This window comes from Thalia democratica, chromosome 2 (assembly GCF_965202585.1).
Source record: "Thalia democratica chromosome 2, ktThaDemo2.hap1.1, whole genome shotgun sequence".
Taxonomy (NCBI): Eukaryota; Metazoa; Chordata; class Thaliacea; order Salpida; family Salpidae; genus Thalia; species Thalia democratica.
In genome coordinates this window covers 18,372,896-18,378,895 of record NC_139166.1, presented here as the reverse complement: position 1 = coordinate 18,378,895, position 6,000 = coordinate 18,372,896, and the positions used below count along the sequence as shown (strand labels likewise).

At 25.6% G+C, this 6,000-nt stretch overlaps 2 non-coding genes across 2 annotated transcripts; one reads left to right on the top strand and one right to left on the bottom strand.

Annotated features, from left to right (window-relative positions):
* Nucleotides 1-351: 351 nt before the first annotated feature.
* On the bottom strand, nt 352-434 carry Trnal-uaa (transfer RNA leucine (anticodon UAA)). Its single transcript has one exon. It is a non-coding gene; the product is annotated as a tRNA-Leu (tRNA).
* Nucleotides 435-2,622: 2,188 nt separating this feature from the next.
* Trnav-cac (transfer RNA valine (anticodon CAC)) lies at nt 2,623-2,695 on the top strand. Its single transcript has one exon. It is a non-coding gene; the product is annotated as a tRNA-Val (tRNA).
* Nucleotides 2,696-6,000: the final 3,305 nt, after the last annotated feature.

The window sequence follows — 6,000 nt, the reverse complement described above, 5'->3', positions numbered from 1 at the left end:
ACCCTCTAAATATGGTGTTTAAGTTTTTAAAATGTTAATTAAAATCACTACTATAACTTAAGGTAACAGTCAAAAGAAAACGAGCTTAAACTTTTTTAGTTTACTTTTAGAAACGACTTTATAGTAAGTTAATAGCATAAAACACGTTATGATGCGTAAAATAGGATAAAAACTTAAAAACTTTCTCAACTAAACATAAAAACTACAAGCTTCTAAAACTATGAACTTATAAAGTAAATTGTAAACACTTAAGGTAAATAAATAAAATTTATAAGGCTTTTAAGCCAAATCTTTTTTTAGTTCAAAACTTACAGTTATAAAAAGAAAAATAATAATACTACACGTAAAAAGTACTGGATGTGGGGTTCGAACCCACGCGGACAATCGTCCATTGGAACTTAAGTCCAACGCCTTAACCACTCGGCCAACCCAGTAGTCGAAGGTAAACTGAGTATTTAAATTATATACTACATTAAACGTAGCTTTTTTGAATTATAACAAGTAGATTTAAATTCAATTAGAATTCAAATAGAGTTCTGTAGATTATCTTGAAGTTTTTGATTTTACAAAACTGAATAAATACACTTTTTAAATATAGTAATTTTAATTCAGTTTATAATACTTAAATAAAAACAATCACTCTTTTGTGTATGTTTTAGGTTTATTGATTTATAACTTATTTTTTAATGAATTTAACAACTAAACTATCGAACACTACTTAAAACACTTTTTTTTTTTTCGTTGATCCTTACTTACTGTTTTATCTAATTAAGATTATATTATGTTGAATACATGTCCACCGGAAGTCGAAACCGAAACTAGTGCTTGGAAGGCACCAAAGCTAACCGTTACACCATCGATGCTTGTATTGAAATGGAGAAATTACTGTATACAATCTCAAATGAAAATGCAGCTAGCTCTGTACTGCAATCAAATGCTAGCATATGTGCGTTCAAGCGTTAATTTTTTTGCCGTTAGCTCGACAAAATGATCTATAATAATGCGTTGCAAATTTTCAACGCGTTTTCGCTCGCTAGCAGAATTATACACAGTTTATCTGCTAGTTTAAGCGGTAAACTCTCACGTGGTTTAACGCTTATGGCTATAAACTTGATGTTTATTTGTAAAAAATGTTTATTTCAAGTCGTGCATTTTATTTTGTAATTGCTTTTAATTTTATTTGTATGTATCCATACGTGTGACCAAAGAATATTAAGTTTATGATTTTATTAAAATTAATATTTTTAAATCTAAGTATGTTTTGATTAAATGATGACTGAGAAAATAAATTGAGGTGTTTATAAATGATAAAACTAACTGTAGAAATAAACTGCTAAAGATATTATAAAATTTTCTAGCTAATGAAAATTTGTTATTTAAATTTATAAACTGATTTAAGTCGTGGATAAGTAATAAATTAACATATCACTATACTACAACTAAACAAAGTATGACAATAAATAAATAACTAAAACTCAATAGTCACTTTAAGCTTGTAAGCTTGTCCTAAAAGTTAAACTAAAAAGTTTTACTGATTGTAATATAAATAAAGTTTTAAGTTTTATAAACTAAGTCTTCTTTTGATTAAAATTAATACTAGTTTGAGTACTACTTAATGTTTACAACAACTTTCAATTAATTAAATACTTCTGTTTTGTCACATAGTTGTACATTTATGTTTTGCTAGCTAGTAAAAAGTTGAAATATTTTGTCAAAGCTCATAAGTATATATTTTACACTAATACCAAAATTCTAAGTTAATTAAACAGAGAACGTTTATTCTAACAAAGTTTGCACTCTTAAAAATACTACATGATTGAAAATTTAAAACCTTTCAAATTATTTAAACATTTTTTTCATTTCCTAGTTGTCAGCATAATAGTAAAACTTCTATATTTTTTGAAACAATATTGTTAAAAACGAAAAAATGTATATTTATAGCTAAGTGAGATTCAAATGTTAAAACATATAAATCTAGTTTTAACTATTTCTAAGGGTAGACCTTCAGCTAATTTAATTTAAATTAAAACCAATCTTGTAGCAATTACTTCTATATATCAATATAAGTTTCATTTAGGCTAATAATTTGCTAAGTATATTTAAAGTCAAATTTTTAACTTAAACAACACAATTGTATTGTACAGCATTTTTTACTTTGTACTATTGAATATGTTCATAAGCTTTCAAAGATCATCAGACCATATGCTTTCGGTAAACTGAAAACGGATTCGTCCTTATTAGGACTCATCAGTCAGTCACAACCGAAAAACCTATAGCCTTCTATCTACAAACGGTTTATCATGTTTTCACATGAAGCAACCATTTGATGGCATTGATCAGTAACTTCAGCATTGTTTTTTGCTGTACAACGTTCAATACATTGTCCACTAGGCAAGACATCTGGTACGCTCGTATCAATCAACAAAAACTGATGATCAGATGGAATGACTGAAGTCTGATGATCAACTCTTTTGTTAAACTTGAGCTTTTCTCACGGCACACGATAGTCCAGGCTTCTGCACTGCAGACTTTCGCCGATATTTTCGTCGTTTGAAGCTTTCAAAGAGAGTCAATTCAAGGTATAACAAGTTTACATACGCAATATTACACCTATTGCCAAGTGTTTCAGTAGTGTAGTGGTCATCACGTTCGCCTCACACGCGAAATGTCCCCGGTTCGAGCCCGGGCTGAATTATTTTTACTTTCATTGTACAAAAAGATTTCATTTTTGTCAAACTTTTTTATTAAGTGTTTCGCTTATATTGCATGCAATTAATAAGTATATTTTTGTTTGTAAGCTGGAAGTTTAGTAAAATTTTCTATCTTTTTAGTTCTGGTTTTATTTGTTTTGAACTTTTTAAGTGATTTATTTATTGATTATTGTGAATTTAATTTTATCTAATTTTAGATCTTCTAGTTTTATTTAATAAGTGAACAGCTAATATTTTTGATACAAAAGGTATGTCAACTTTTATAGTTGAAAAACATAGTTAAAATAAAACATTGCATTTCTTTACATCGATGACAAAACAAATATTAATATCGAACAAGCAAGTTTTTGTTTTATTACTTATACTTATTTTTTGTTTATAGCTTCAGATAAACTATTTGCAGAGAAAAAGAAAAAAATCTACTAATATCAAAGATACCTTATGTTTTAAAATAAGTAGTCTAAAAATTGTGAAAAAAACTTTTATTGTTAGGTTCGTAGAAGTCAATGTTTATAAACGAGAATATTAATTTGAAAAGTACAACTTTACTTAAGAAAACAATTTAGTAGATATACATAAGTTTTTTTTTATAAACTTTGTGTTGTACTTAATTTTACACTACTTTTCGTTATTAAACTGACGGACGTTTCTCTGTTTAAAAAAAATTAAGACAGTTCTGCGGGTTTATCAAAGTTTTCCAAGTAACTTTGAAAACTGTTACTTGGAAGCTTTAGATAAATCCGTAAAAACTTTTTAACTTCATTAACACGGAGAAACGTGCGTCAGTTGAATAAAAAAAGTAGTGAGCAAATTGTTGTTTTTCTGCGAAATTATTTCGTTAGCAAGTGTATTTGAGTTGTTTTAATAAATAGTTAAGTTTAATAAACTTGTCATAACAGCAATTCTAAAGCATTTTACGTAATCACTAAGTGTTTCATGTAGCTTTAGGTATTTAATTTTATATTTATCTTGGTTCTCTCACTATACATATTTTTATTTAAATAAAATTGGTTTTATAAATAAGTTACGACTCATGAAAGTCTAATAAAAAACTGTTACAAAAGATATTCGGTATTTAAAAATTTCAACATGAAAAAATGTACAGATAATTTTAAAAGCAATCTATATTTATTAAAGATAGATTATAGCATTCTTATATGTAATTTATAAATTATAATTAACTAATTTAAGAAATAAATGATATTATGACTTTTATATAAAACACTGAGTCGTAATACTGTTTGGAATTTTTGTTTTTAAAACATTTATTAAGCTTTATTTATCTAATTAGTACGACACTGTCAAATTTTTACTAGTTTGTTGTTTAAATTAGACCATAAAAACTTAAAATTTTTGCTATTTTCTTGTATTGTAATACAAAAACCTATAACTTGCTTGATTAAACCATAAAGCGTTGTCTTTTATTTACTTATATTTTTACTACGTTAATTTAGTAGCGTACCATTAATTTATATTTAGTGCCTTACTTAAACTAAAGTTTAAATAATTAATAAAACAATGAAAAAATAAAAACCTTTCATTACATAAGTTACAAAGCAACTTTTAGTTTTAAATATTACTACATGAGCTTGTTTTATATTTATAACTGTTGCTTAATTTGTACATATTCTAAACTAACAATAAAAATTTTTTGCTTAAAAACATTTTACTTTATACATTTTGTAAACGCTGTAATCACTTTAGAACTTCAAATATCTTAATATTTACTACATATAAATTAAAAAAAAAATAGTTACTGAAGTTTAATGTTAACGTGAAGTTAAGTTTATTTTTATGTAATCAACGATGTATATTCAACTTTAAGTTTCCATTTTCTTTACTACTAAACAATTTTAGCTGTACTAGTTTAGTAAGGTTTAATTACAGTTTTAACCTAAATATTTATAGTTATTTTTTGCTTCTACATTCTTGCATTTCGTAATTTGTATAAAACTTAAAACAAAACTGTTCAAATTGTTATGATTTTACAAAAGGGTTTCACTCTAATCAAATAATACTTGAAATATAAATAACTAAGAGCTTATCATTATTGTTTAATATTGTTTTTATTTTCGAAAACTGTTTTGAGAAATTGAATTGATTTACAACATTCACAGATGATAAAAGACTTTAGTTGCACTGTTATTTAAATTTAGTTGAGAAATTTCTGTTATAAGACTTTTATTAATAACGTGTTATAAAATTAGTTTAAAAAATATAGATAAGTAAAACAAGACTTAAGCTGATAACTATTTAATGTTCTTACTAAAGTAAGAAGTAATACGCAATAGTAAAAATAAGTAGAAGTTTACACTACTAACCAATACAATTTATACTATCAAAAATTTATACTATACTGGGATTTGAATCCAGGACTTCCCTCACTCTGAAAAATTACAACTACAGATTAACGGGCCACTTGGTAAATGAGACTGTATTGCATTTATAATCTTGCCAACCAGTGGCGTAGCGAAGTATTTTGGTCAGGGAGTTCGCAATTGTTTTCTCAAAAAAAAACCTAAATTAAAACTTTTGTAATAAGCTATAAATAGATCTTTTTATAAGTAAAAAAGTTGAAAAAAAAGTCAATAAGTAAAATAATTTCGAAGTAACTGTTGTAAAAATTACTTATACATTACAAAATTATACAATTAAAAAAAAGTATAAATTTCATTACAATTACTTATACTTGCACAAATGTAAACTTATTAAATAAAAATTGTTTTTACTACTAACAGTAAACTTTATATCTTTAAAAATGATTATATTCAATAAAACGAAAGTATCTGTTTTATTTACGAAAAACATATCAATCTCTTTAATATACAATAAAACAGTGATAAGAACACCTCATTGCACATAATTTAAATAAAAGTACACAGAAGTTAAAATAGATCAACTTTATAACTGTTATTACAGTTTATTACAACTTTGTAAAATAGTTAAAGATATGTTTTTTAAATTTAATTCATCTGATTGTGTTGTTTAAAATAATTATCACAAACAAAGTTTATTTCTCATAGGCCGACACGCTTTTTCTTGTATGTTAACAAAAATAAAGATCAGAAAACTAGCAGTAGTCTTAAACTTTATTGTAGCATAAAAAAAAACTGGTAAAACTGTTTAATTTTCCTTTAAGCGTGTCCTATTTTTGTAAATTTTTTGTAGAAAAATAAGCTGCCATAAGGTTATACTACAGCGGTGCACTAACTAGTTGCGTACTTTTTGAGTCTAAAATCTTATGAAGTTAATGAGGTTATAGAATTTTTCCTTATGGAGTTTTTCATCA